Source organism: Panthera onca, chromosome D1 (genome assembly GCF_046562875.1).
Source record: "Panthera onca isolate mPanOnc1 chromosome D1, mPanOnc1 haplotype 2, whole genome shotgun sequence".
NCBI classification, from domain to species: Eukaryota; Metazoa; Chordata; class Mammalia; order Carnivora; family Felidae; genus Panthera; species Panthera onca.
In genome coordinates this window covers 107,364,763-107,379,362 of record NC_138348.1, presented here as the reverse complement: position 1 = coordinate 107,379,362, position 14,600 = coordinate 107,364,763, and positions in this window count along the sequence as shown.

Genomic DNA, 14,600 nt, shown 5'->3' with positions numbered 1-14,600 from the left:
CCTGTGAATAGTTCTCCCAACCACATTTTCCATGGCTTGTTTCCTTATGTCTCAGTGCCCCTTATCCTGTGCATGATTTTTATGGAGTTGGTGTTTCTCGGGGAGGAGACCGGAAAGGAAGGAGGGGGTTTATAAAAATAATGAGACTGAGCTTTGCTTAAAGAAGTTCCAAATCACCCACTTGTAAATTGACTGTTTAGAGAGGCAGCTTTCAAAATTGGCCAGGGAGCTAGAAGGAAAAGAAGTAAAAATAATTCAAGCTCAGCAGATATATATTTAGATAACAAATTCAAAAGAGAAGCAGATGAAGAAACCTGGATAAACAACTAAAAACTAGCAAATGAAAATAACAGATCGCAATTGGGCCACACAGCTGACACATGAATAGTAAATCCTGACAAGGGAAAGTTGCACATGAGGCGGCCCCGGGAAGCAGAGATGCTCTGGGAAGCCCAGATCTACCAGCTCCAGAGGCTCCGTGTCCCTGCTTGAGGATGGCTCTGGAGCCAGGACAGTGTGACACTCCCTTTCTGCCTCAGCATCAGAGGAACGTAAATATACCACGTGCTGATGACAGCTGTGGTCAAACAAAAGCATTATAATCTACCAGGATGTTTTTCATCCTGGTTCCTGCTCCTCTGGGGTCCCCTACTGAACTCCGGGCCTTTGCTTCACAAAAGAGCTGGACGCTTCTCCTTCAATCAGTACACGCTTACTTGGCAGGAACTATGCTAGTCGCGTGCAAATACTGATTCACATTTCCCTGTGATTTATAGATTATGTTCCGGTATGTCCCAGTGTGTCCAGTATGGTTATTTTTTAAAATTTTTAATGTTTATTTTTGACAGACAGAGAGACAGAGCACGGGTGGCGGCGGGGTGGTGGGGGTGTGGGGGCAGAGAGAGATGGAGACACAGAATCCCAAGCAGGCTCCAGGCTCCGAGCTGTCAGCACAGAGCCCGACGCGGGGCTCGAACTCACGGACCGTGAGATCATGACCTGAGCCGAAGTCGTATTCTTAACTGACTGAGCCACCCAGGTGCCCCAAGTATTTCTAGTACGTTGTAATACAAGTCTCTCGACAACTTGGGAGGTAGTTTATAATGCTTTTGTTTCGTAGGTGGTTGGAGAGTGTGTCTAAGATTTCACAGCTCTTGAGTGGAAAATGGGGCATTTAACATCGACTGTGCATTATACAAGGTACAGTGTTAGTTGCCGAGACGCAAAAGATGAGTAAGACATGGTCTCTGCCCTCAGGATAATTAGGAGCCAGGAAGGGAGAACGAAGAGGAGTAAAGGCTTCTGTATGGATACCAAGGAAGGAACTAAGGATGGTAAGAGACATACTGCTAAGAGAGGTAGAATTTGAGTATGGCTGTTAAGAATTTAAGGCATCTTCCCTTCCGAGGGCATTTGAATTGTAGTTGAGAATAGCTGAAGCTTGAAAGCAATCTCCGAGATCCAAAGGAATGCATCATAGATGGGGCATTTCAGGTATTGATGACCCGGCAGGTGAGAAAGATACTTTTGGGGAGGAAATCTTGCTGGCTCATCTCCTGATTTGTACAGTATGGAAACCTTTGTGTTGTTCAGTCTGACACTTAGGCTTCTGTTTTAGAGGCATGTGGCTAAGAATAGACTCCCGTGTGAGTAGATTAATAAAAGTCCACCAGTAGAGGGTTCAGAGTGTGGAAGTCATTTATTCCTTAGACCCTACTCTGAAATTGTGTCCTACCTGTACTTGATCATATGCGTGAGTGCACTCAGCCAGTTGGTGACAGATCCATCGCTGTGCAATACCTCCTATGGGTCTCTTCTTCTAATCTCAGCCTCACTGCTTCTACCCCAGCAGGGTCTCATTTTTCCACTGAACCATTACAGTGACCTCCTACAGCTCCCCTCCAGTCTCTGCGCTACACTTCTGCACAGTGACCAGTGTCACTCACAGCCATGACCCCCAGCACCCCTGCTTTCAAAAATATCGGAGGACTGCCTTGGTTAAAAGAAAATATCCATGGTACTGAGGGCCATGCATCTCTGTTTCCCCGGAAGATGGGACCCTTTACACATGTGTTCCCTGTATCACCTCATAAATGCCCTGGTTTAGATGTCACCCTACTCTCTTGTTTTTTAATGTTTATTTATTTTGAGAGACAGAGAGCGAGCCAGCAGGGGAGGGGCAGAGAGAGAGAGAGAGAGAGAGAGAGAGAGAGAGAAAATCCTAAACAGACTCCACACTGTCAGTGAAGAGCCTGATGTGGGGCTCGAACCCATGAACCATGAGATCATGACCTGAGAGAAATTGAGAGTCAGATGCTCGACCAACTAAGCCATCCAGGTGCCCTTTGGATGTCACCCTACTGTTGGTCTTGAATCCTCTGGTCTCTACCTACCTTTCCAGACCCATAGTCCACCCACCTGTCTCTGCCATAGTACCCAGTGCTGTAGACACATCCCTCTCAGTTATTCGCAGCCAGGTCTTGTACCTGTGCAACTTTGCACTTTTGCACTGGAGTGGCTTTTTTGCCTGTTGCGCTCTGTCTCGTCTTTCAAACCCAGCTCAGATGCCACCGTCTCCTTCTAGACAACTCTCTTTATTCCAGACTTAATGCTTCATCTTTCTGGAACCGGAATACTTCTTTGATCTCTATCATAGCTATTGGGTCCTTAGATTATGTATTAAGTTATCTATAGTTAATACTCCTCTGCTAGAGGGTGGGTTCCTTAATGGCAGGACTAAGTTAATTGTTTCTCTTCCTGTTAGTGTCTTGCCAGCACAGGGTATTGTATATAAAAGGGGCTCAAAAGAGTTCAGTGTCCTAGATGTTGAATAGTTCAGTACCTTGGGAATTAATTCGCGGCTACTCAATTTCAGTAGGACCGTTCTCCTTTCCACCAGTTAGATTTCTAAGGGCCTGTGTGACCCTTTGCACTTGGCCAGAGGGGCCTCGTATGACTCCGTCTTATATAACCCAGTCATAGGTTTCAACCACAGACACATTATCCTTCACCAGATGTTCCTTGCATCATTAATAACCACTATCACTTTCTGTTTACTTTGTTGAGTACTTGATCCCTACTTTGAGTACGTCGATGTAACCAACAAGGGTTTATGAAACCTGTTAGGGGGTAACTGTTGGCTTGGTGTACGGATTCTCCACAGGGTTGCATTTGGTATTCCATCCTGTGAGATTCTCTACTGACTGACTTTAAAAACAGTTTGAAGAATGTATTTGTTAGATCAAGGAAAGCTGTCTCATTTGAAGACTGTGAGTGGATTTGTGTCTTTTTTTATTTTTTTTAATTTTTTTTAATGTTTATTTTATTATTTTTGAGACAGAGAGAGACGGAGCATGAACGGGGGAGGGGCAGAGAGAGAGGGAGACACAGAATCGGAAGCAGGCTCCAGGCTCTGAGCCATCAGCCCAGAGCCCGACGCGGGGCTCGAACTCACGGACCGCGAGATCGTGATCTGAGCCGAAGTCGGACGCTTAACCGACTGAGCCACCCAGGCGCCCCTGGATTTGTGTCTTGATGTTGGTTATCTCTTCTTAGTTTCTTGATTGTTTTGATACAAATTCAGTTCACGTTTGACCATTCTGGGTTCCTGGCGCTGTGAATGCTTTTAGGTAGACTAATTAACACTTCAGATATAATTCTTCCTGGAAGATCACCTCACCGGGTGATCCTTTGTCATTCTTTTTGACCATCCAGCATCTTCCAACGCTCTTCTACATTTGAGGAATTACTGCCTTATATAGGTCATTGCCTCTCAGTAGAGAAGCGAAAGAAATCGTTTTCCCACCTTCCCTTGTAGTCAGGGTTTAGGTGTGTGGCTTGGGTGCTTATACACAGGGTATCTTCACCCAACTTGAAATTGGAAGCTAGTGCTACAGAAAAAAGGCACCTTGAAGCAAATAAATCACTGTGGCCAGGGTGGCGGCAGTTACATCTGCTTTTTGGATGCAGCCGCGTCTGTCGCCAGCCCTGTGCACTGGAGGTGCAGCCATGAGGCCTCAGGCCAGCAGTGGGGGCAGGGATGTTTCCAGTGAAACAGCCTTGTGGAGTGACTTTGCCGTTATTCCAGGCTGCAGAGACTTTTTTCCGCTTCTCTGGCCCTCCAGGATGTTCGGTGAATGACTCAATTTCCTTTAATAACCTAGCTAGAGATAGTTTTGATTCCCAACTAAGAAAATCCTGATGGATATGCATTATGCCTGGTGCCACTTCGCATGGTCGGTTCTGTCTCTGGAAATAGTCTGTCATGGCACAAGGGACAAGGATGAACCTGTGGCTTAGGTCTCGGCAATGAAGCTGGTGTCCGTGATGTTAAAGTCCCTGAGGCTCCAGTTTTTAAGTAACTCGCCTATCTGTTGACTTTTCTCCATCTCCACTGCCATCGTTCTGTCCCTGGGCTACTTCAGCGGTCTGGGCACCACCTCCCTGGGTGCAGTCTTGGCCCTCTGCCATCTACCCTCCTGTTGCAGTCAGAGGGTGATTCCTCATGCATGCGTTTGATCCTGGCATTTCATTTTGTGAGCCCCTTTAATAGCTTTCTCATACTCTTCAAATAAAATTGAAGTCCCCAGAATGGTTTCAAGACTTGAATGATACGGCTCCGTTTACCTTTCAAACTTTGTGTCTCACTTCTCTGTTCTTTTTACGTTGGACTCTGTATCAGTTCCTAGAACATGGTTCTAACCTCTGGGTCACTCTGTTTCTCCTGCTTAGAATGCCGTTCCTCTCTTCACTCTGCCTTTTTTTTTTTTTTTTTTTGGTCTGGCTTACTCTTTACAATAGATATGGTATTGCTGACTGCAGTAAAAAGAGAAATTCAAAGTCCTTAAGAGGTTCAACACAGTGAGAGTATGTTTCTCATTTGCTTCACAGTCCGGTGGTTGCATTCCTAGCTGGTAAGCCTTCTTCATGGCCATCCAGGAACCTAGGCTCCTTCTGTCTCCATGACTACCCTGCCCTTTCTGTCCTTGGAGATGCCCTCATACAGCGGATATGGGGAATGGAGAATCTCTGAACCAGAACTGAAGGATATATGAGACTAGTCCTAAATTATAAGGGAAATGGGAAGCCCAGTCTATTCGTGTACCCTATAGGAAACAGACATAGAAGTCTCTACCAGAGAGCTGATTAATTTTCAAGGTTTCAGCTGTGACTGCCTTTTAAAGACTTTGAAAGGCTTTGATTCTCTGGTCCCAAGTCTTTTCGATACCCCCTTTTGATGCTCTCAAACTAGCATGTTTTCTAAGAGGGGCATAGAACATAGGAGCTAAAAATAGAGCATAGACATGAGCATGAGACAGAAGTGGCTTTGCATATCAGCCGCCCTAGTTAGTTAACAGCCGTATTCAAGCAAGTTGCTTAATTATGTTTTGGGCCTGTGAAACTTGAGTATAGTAGCACTTGCTTCCAAGTGGTAGACGTTAAATGAGATGATGTACGTACTGTAATTAGCGCTGGGCTCAGATGCATAGTAAATGGTTGATAAATGTTAGTACTTACGTTGTGTGTGGGTGTGTGTGTGCTTGTCCATACTGGCACTTGAGAGGGTACAATACACAGGCTTGTTTGGCCAGTGTGTTTTGGAGCTTCCTGGCCCTGGCTGGTAAGGGCCAACTGCATATATCCCTTTCCATCTCTACTTTCCGTGACCTCACATTGGTTGATTGAAACAGGCATTGGTGTGAGTACCAAAGAAAAAGGCAAACACTAGAAACATTTTTTTTTTCAACCTGCACACCCCTGCCTCTGCTTCTGTTCGTATTCTTTACTGCGTTCTGTGGGGAAAGATCTGTGAAGAAGAAACCCAAAATAGCCCCTCATATATTTTGAGAAACTGGTTCAGAGTGTTGGGAGAAGACGCATTGGAGAACCGTGGAGAAAGCGGAGCAAAACAGCGTGTGCCCCAGGGACCTTGAGTAACAGACGGTTGAAGACCTACCATTCTCCACAGTCTTCCCAGTGGGAAGAGGCCTCTCCTGACTGAGCTGGTTCGGAAACACGAGCGGAGGCAAGGAGGTCAGAGCACACTAATGACACGGGTTTGGGTCTCCCATATGTCATCAAGGGGTGCAAAGGGCTATAAAGGAGAAGTTTCTCAAGGAAAACCCAGCTGGTAATTGTTGGAGCAAGATGACGTAAGCATTGCAATGAAAAGCAAAGCGCCATAATGGAAACGCTGAGTTTCATGTGCTGTACTCCCGTGGCAAGCTGAAGGACTCGTTTTGTCTTGGAGTAATTATTTTCTGTGTTTGCACTTGTGCCTGGGTCAGCTTGGGCTGTTCCATTTATTGTATGTTTACCTATTGATTTTGAGGGGAGGATCCACCAGTCTTGCATAATTTCAGCCCTTTCTGGAAAGTACCATAGTGCTCAGGGGCAGGGCCATAAGCCATTACCTGGTGCAGTCCTCCTCCTCTTGTCATGGTCTGCTTGGTTTTCCTCACAGAATCTGGCCCGTGTTCAAAAACTGTGTATTAAAAGAACAGTATTGACTAATGACATCAGAACCCTCTCATACAGGAAGTCAGTCTGATCTATTTTCAAACCTGTGCAGAGCAGCTTTCCTATCCTTACCCATTTATGGGAGGGGCTTTAATCCTCTCTCCCTTTCTTTTTTAACATTTCCATCTGACTCCATGGGGTTCAATTCACAGATGTGACCGTGAAGGTGGTAGGGGGTGGTCATATTTTATCCTTTATTTATCATCTCAAATGCGATACGTTCTGTGCATGAAGACCAGTTCAGTTTCAGCACCATCTTCTCCGAACGTTCCGGAATCTAACGGCCCATTCTGGTTTTATAAGTTAGAAGTCCACAGCACTCTGATTCTCTGTTAAGTGACCTGGGTCTCTCCAGAGCCGTCATGGTTTCGGGATGAAATTTCTTCTGGACCTGTCTGCAGATCTAAGTTGTGACTTGTTGGAGAGCAGGGGCTATGTTTTATTCTTCTTGGTTTTTCCCACACAGAATACAGTATCTGGCACACAGGTGGAGTTCTAGAAGTAGGTTTTGGGTGTCTTTATATTTCATCGTGAGAGAGAAAGCTAAGCCCTATAGTGCCTCAACATGCCTTCTAATACAGAGGGTACAGAGTTCTCAGGCACTGAAGGGAATTTAGAAATCTTTTAAGTGGCGAATTCTCTTTCACAGATGAAAAACCCAGGGAATCAAAGAACGGAACTTAAAACAGAAATTCAGAGTGACTTTCCTGAGGTCACACAGCTAGTATGTGACGGAGCTGAGACTTGAACTCGTTTCCCCGCCCCCAAACAAACGCTTCCTGTGACACGGTGGGCACCCTTCTGCTGGTGCGCACCTTCTCGACTGGCCCAGGCAGACTGTGGTGATGACATGCGCTTTTGGGGAGCACGTGCATTGTTGTAAAGGTCCATTTAGCAGAGGAATGGCCGTGAATCACTGCTCAGAAGTTACAAAGGTGTTTTCATTCCCACAGGGAAGAGAATACTTCATAACATGGAGGCGAATTTACAGTAGTCACAGCTCCTCTGATGCATGGCTTCAACTTTTGAGTTTATCCTCAAAAGCACAAAAGAAGAGGGACCAAGGGGGAGTTATTATTTAGAAAATGTAATCCGATCTGAAGCTGCGAAAATGCCAGCCTTGTTCCTATTGCAGGAGAACATATCCGTGCACTAGGAGATTAACATAATGGCTATTTGCATTTCTTCCAAATAGTCTTTTAAAACCCAGGGTGGAATAAGATGCAGCCATACAAGAGAGACGTGTATCCAGTCATAAATTTGTAACAACAATACGCCAAGAACTAGGAAACCATAAGAGAACAATTACCAAACCCTTAAGCCCGCCCCCATTCTCACTGGTGTGTTTGGAATCTCATTGAACTCAGCCTCCGCTGTGCTCTCTTGACTTTACTGAGTACAGTTGCCTGCAGGCTACAGGGTTATTGGTATTGTTTTGTTGTTTTCGCATAATAATTTCCCAGGAGATGGGGGCTCTCTCTGATACCTACTGCCTGATCAGTAACAAGAAGAATGTTTCTGAAATACATCCTTGTTTTTAACAGCCTTCCGTAATTGAAATGAGGGGAAGGAAAGACACAATGTTTTTGCTGATGCATTTCATTCCCCACCCCCTCCCCCAAATTCAGTGTCCGAAACTACTGGACACGGCAGTCGTAGGTACCTGATGGGTCATCCTGGGAAAATTCCAGAGACGTTGTCAAGGTAGCTTTCTCCTTTAGTTATCCCTTCGTGTTTTGAAAATTTTTAGGAACCCATTGGATGCCAAAATAATGGCAGAACCACCAGTATACCTCGATGATGGGCCATGGACTATATTCTTTTGTATTCTTGTAACTGCAGCACACAGCCCAGTACTTAATAGGTGCTCATTAAATATTAGTTGTATGAATCTTCTCTGTTATTTTGGCTTTAAAGAGCTTTCATGGACATTAGTCTACTTGATCTATACTTGAACCTTAAGATGTGGAATCTCTTAACGACATTTTATAACTGAAAATTGAACCTCAGGGAGATTAAATGACTTGTCTAAATGGATATGAAAAAATAATTCACCAAGTAAGCATAAAAATAAATAAACCTATTGAAATGATTTGACTTTTATTAGTAATAAAAATGCACCAAGTATTAGTTAAAATTAGAAAAAAGTGATGAGTGTTGACAAAAATGTAGGAAAATGGGAACTTCTATACTTTTAGTATAAGCGTAAATTAGTACAACCTTTTTGGAAGGCAGTTTGTCAATGTGTAAAAAACCTTGAGAATTTAAAAACTTCTGATCTTGCTATTCTGCGCAAAGACATTTATTTTAAGAAAATAATTACACAAGGAATTTTTAAGTGTGATTATTAAAACATTATTTATGGTAAAGAAAATAGAAGTAAGTTAGAAATCCACCAAAGATTGGTTAATTGATGTATCTATTGGTTAATGTATCCAAGTATTAGAATACCAATTTGACTAGTTTGATAATATCACCATGGAAAGACTTTCATGACATATTGTTAAGTCAGGGAGGCAATTTACAAAATAGGCTGTAAAATGTGATGGTTGTTTTGGTTGAAAAACCTTTACGTCTCTGTGCTTATGAACATGGATAGTTTCTCACGTGCTTATGTGTATGCTTTCACGTATCTGGAAGGATACATCAAACTGTATGTTAAAAAAGTCCTTTGGTATGTTCATCGTTTTTTCATTTTCTCTGTGTTAGGATGTTTTGACATCTTGAGGGGCCTTACAGCCCCAGGGAGAGACTGTCCTTTTCAGGAGAGCTAGCTAACTCCTCAAGACAAGAAACAACCTAGGAGCACATGTCTCATTTGCAAGCAAACTCCCCTCCCACACACACACTTATTAAACTCACACATGCCAAGCCACCATTTCCCCTGTCCCACATCAACCCAGGGCCATGTACCAGACAGCTAGACACAGCCCCTAAAGCCTAGAGCCCCCTGACGTTATTCACATGGGCTAATCCTAAAATTTTTACTCTGCCCTGCTTTGCGTCTCCCACAAAAATCCCGATAAAGGCTCAGGCCTGGGCTTTCCCCTCGCCCAATGCTTCCTTGTGGTCCTGCTTGGCTGAGCCTGCCCCTTTGGAAATGTAAGTGATGAGTTCTTCTTTCAATGATTCAACCTCTCCATGTCATGTCTAGTAAAGTCCACAAATTAAAATCCTTTGGGTACAAATGAGATGTCTTGGTGGCAAGAATCCAGGTTAATTTTACTGTCTTCTCTCTTCTTTTCTATATCTTATGTGTGTGGGCATTAAAAAAACATCTTTTTTTTTTTTTAATGCTCAGGGTTTTGATCTCTTCATTATTTTTAGATATTCTTCTTTTAAGGATTATCTGAGAGCATCTGGTGTTTGGGAAGCCTTATTCCTGTTGCTTCTGAGTCTGCTGGCTCACTCGTGGTAGACTGTTTTCTTGGGTGGTTGATAGCTCCGTGGGCTCTTCCTACCTGGGCTTTATCTGCGGGGACCTTACAAAGCTGCCTGGAACGGTTGCTCCAGAGGAGTTGTCCACTCTAAGCCAAGAGTATCGCTGGCTCCTCTTTCTCAGTTGGAAGCATCCTGCCCATGAAGGTGTGTGCGTCTAAGCAGGGATTTGAAATTTCCCAGTTAGAGCACACGTAGTAACACACACACTTCGCGTGGTCGTCCCAAGCGGGTGGTTCCTTCCTGTTCGGTTCTCTAGCCTACACTTCTGTCCTCTCTTCGCTCCCCTCTGAGCCTGTGTTTCGCCTTCGATCTTTTGTTATCTTCACCCACATCTCTCCATCTTCCTCCCTGCCTGTTTCCCTGTCACGATGACCTTCTTCACCTTGACCTTCTGTCCATTCACCCAAGGGCCTTACTCTCTACCTTGCTGGAGCCCAGGGACTCATTACCATTTTCATTTGGACTTTAAATCTCAACTTGCTTGGTTCCTGAGTGAGCCCACAAATTGGCTTTGTTCTCTGGATTTTAGTTTCGTCTCTGGCTTTTTTCTCTTTCCTTCCTTCCGTCTTTCTTTTTTTTCTTTTTTTTCCTCCTCAGAATTTCCTTTTCTAAGAGCTCAACTTTGTATTTAAAAAAGAAGTCCTATTTTATTAAGCTTTACTATGTGTTTTGCAATGTGAGCTTTAAAAATGTGCCCTGGAAATGTAAATCGTACATACATAGAGAGGAAAATAATAAGCTGTTTAATTTTGGAATATGAAACGGTTTGCCCAACATCATAAACTGGCAAAGGCAGAACTTGAGCGTAGGTCTCTGGCTCCAAATTCTATGTACTTTTCCGATGTCTGCTGACCCCCAACCTCTTAGTAAAAAGAGGGCAGTAAGGTGGTGAGCACCCTATGAGAATGCAGAAGACCTAGATTCTTTTTTTTTTAATGTTTATTTATATTTGAGAGAGAGAGAGAGAGAGAGAGAGAGAGAGAGCGAGCGAGCGCACATAGGGGAGTGGCCGAGGGAGGGAGACAGAACCATCAGCCTAACTCGAGGCTCGAACTCACCAGCCTTGAGATAATGACTGGAGCCAAAGTCAGATACTTTAATTGACTGAGCTGCCCAGGTGCCCCAGAAGACCTAGATTCTTTTCAATAAATTTGCCACCTGCTTGACCTTGAGCAAGTCTTATTTCTTCCCAGATCCTTAGCTTCACTATTGGGAAAATGAGAACGATACCTACTCTGCTTATTGCCAATATTGCCGTTAGGATATCCATTAAAAAAAAAAAAAAGGACTTAAAGTTCTCTAAAAATGTTCAGAAAGAAAGAAAGAAAAAGGAAGCCGTCTACTAAAAGGATATCTTGGGAAGACAGAGGTGATGTTAAGATACACTGACCCTTAAATATGTTGTTGGTAGCTGACCTTGTATATTCCATTTTATCCTTCGTCATTAAGATTTCCAGTCTCCATATGGTCCTTTGCTCCTCCTGTCATCTGATATTTGGACACCCGTTTTCCTTGTATCAGTTAGTCACATGTTTGTTAAAACCCTGTCTGTGGATACAGAGAGTTCATGGACCCCCAAGAGAGTCAGCCGAGTAGACACACTGGCCGTGCAATGAGCTGTGAGTTAGTGGAGGTGAGCACAGAGGGCTGGGGGATCCCAGGGGAAGGGGCTCGTTTCTTTACATCTCTCCCTCGTTAAATCTTACTGTTTGTGCGTGGGAGCCTGATTTCTAGCTGGGTGAGTGGATGAGCCAGGAAAAGCCAACCTCGTTTGATAGAGCCTGTTGACTTGTTATTCTTCAGGAGACAGACTTTCTAGAGACAATGCCTCGGGCTAAAAAATGATGATAATGCCGACTTAAGCAGCCCTAACTGGCAGAGGGACTGTTGTGGAGCCGGCATCTTCTGATCTATCCTTGGATGACAATGTATCAGTTAGCTAGGTCAACAGATGGCCCACAGGGACGCTGAATGGACAGCTCAAGTGGAGTTTCTCTTGAGGAGAACTCTCTGACCAGTACTGCCAAGAAAAAGGTTTGTTTTTGTGTTTGTTTTCTCAGGGGAGTGACGTCATGTGTAGGTAGGGAAAGCTTTCTTCCCTGAAATGCCATTCATATTTGTACCTTGTGCCTTTGGAGGGGTCTTGTGGAACTAAATACCGTACCAGTATCAAGTGCAAAATCAGTTGAATCGTGACCTATTTGAGTGGCTTGAGATGGCTCTGTCTTTCAGCTCTGAGTTTATCAAAGTAAGAGGCTACAGTAAATTTGTTCCGAGGAATCTGCTCAAGGGAAATAAATCAGGGGTTGGTGAAGACAGTGGGGGTGGTTGAAAGGGGGCGACTAATCCTGGAATAGGTTAAAAAAGCAAAACACTCGAAGTAGAAATATTAAAAATAGAGAAGCCTCGAGGACCAGATGGGCAGAATTGTGAACAAGCCTGGGGACAAAATTAAATAAACCCTCAGGGAAATATTTTGTCATCTCGTTGGGAAGCCTTTGTGGGTACTTGGAGCTGCTAGAAAGCTTCCTATATACCCCCTTCTCCATTTAAAAGCTACGGTAGTGGGAATGAAAATCTGACCTACTTTCCAGGAAACTTTTTTTGGTCAGAAAGGCAGGATGAAATGATACCGGGGCAGTGGGGTACAGAGATAAAACCACTGGATTTGCTGTCGAGAAATCTGCACTAAAGTCCTGACTCTGTCATTGAAAATAAAATAATAAGGTAACCACGCACATGAAGTGAGTGTTAAGTGCGCTGCATACATTAGCTCATCACATGCTTACGAAGTCCAGACGTATGGGGCTGTTGTCTGCATCCTACCCACGCAGGTACCCTGGAAGAGGCACAGAGGAGAAACACTTGACCCGTCTTAGATTCTGTGGCTGGCTTAAGAAGAGAGATTAACATACACGTTTATTTAATATTTTCACATGTACACGGGAGCCTTCAGAAGGAAAATGAAGACCCAAAGGAGCTGTTAGGCATAAAAGCTTATCATCTTTGTACATAAAGGGCAATGAATTGTGAGGATGTGACAAAACAAAGGGGCTGGGGCAGTGACTTGGGGGACAGTGACTGGCAAATGGATGGGGGAAACTTACAGAAGAGAAATGATTTTAGTAAGTTTCTGCAAATCTATCCTGGTGTTGGTTCCCAGTCTGGCGGTAAGGAGGTTCCTTCTTCTCTTCCCGGTCCAGGCGGGGGCACCTTTCTCAAGGGAAGTCTTATGATCTGCTTTTAGATACAAAGGGGTTGAGTCAGAGAACCCTTCTTGGATCTGCTGATTCTGACGCGCCTTGAGCGCAAGACCAATACGGCAAAGTGGCGTATTGTGGGGTGGTGTGTCCCGAACCCCTGAATTCTGCACCTCTTATGGAGCAGAACCAGTGCTTGAAGCTGGGTCATGTCGTACTCCAGAGATGATGCTCCCACCTGATTCCACCTGCTGAACCTTGGGAAAGTCACTTTCTCGCCCAGCCTCGTTTCTCTGTTGGCACTTGCCCTGATCCAGCTAGACTTGTCCCCCCCGTTCGTAAATAAGCGTGTAATGTCTGGCTTAATGTTCACCTGTATCTCTAAGATCGTAACTGCCACGAGGACAGTGGCTTTGTCGGGATGGCCGTATTTCCAGCAGTGGGCACAGTATCTGGCACGTGGTAGATGCCCAGTAAATAGTCACTAGAGAGATACATGAACCATAATGAGTCTTTATTTCACGTCAATCCTAAGATCCAACAGCAGCAATGTCAGATGAGCCTTTTGTACCACTTTGTCCTGCTTCTTGGGGGACTTGCCCAGAGGGACCGAGGCCTCGCTCGTTTGGTTTCTCTTGATTCTACCTTTGGAAACAACACTAATTTACGCGAGACAGTTTGTGACAACTGACATGGTCATGAAGTAAAGTCTCTGTGTACAACTTAGGAAGCAATGGCACCATCGGTAATAACTTACAAAGTGCCTTCTTTCTGCCCAGGTCTGTGCTGGTCATTGTTGGGTTAGAAGTGTCCCTGGCCTCTGCCTACTCGGGGCTTCGCGGATGGTGAAGAAAGCAGACACGTCATACAAGGCAGTCGTTAAGAACGCTATGTGGGAACAAGTGCCCGGTTATGAAGCCAACACTGTGGGTCCTGAAGGCCTGGTGGAGAAGAAATCATGGGAGAGGGAAAAACAGAGGGGGCAGGTTTGAGTAAGGAAAGGAGAGGAGGAAGGACAGTCCCTAAAAAGCTTTCCTTTTTCTTCCAGAGGGTAGGAAGTTACACACAATTCCTGACGGTGTCAGTAAAAATGGCTTCAACTTAATACCTATAGAGCCTTGACCACATGCTTCTACCTGCATCATTTATTGTGTAACAGTCGGTATAACCCAAGGAGGTAGAACTCATTATTGTCCCTGCTTTTATTTGGTAGATAAGAAATTGAGCCACGGACCGGTTACCGACATGCTCCAAGGAACACCTGTAGTAAGTGGTGGAAGCCACGTTTAAGCCCGAGGATCTGCGTCACGAGATGTGTTCACGGGAGAAGAGACTTCGGCGTGGATTCCGGCTTTCAGAATATCCTGCGTGGGAGGATGCAGTAAGTGCCCCCTCATAGCCCCACTTTTGCGCCCTTAGGAGCCCCTCTGGCCTCAGGGC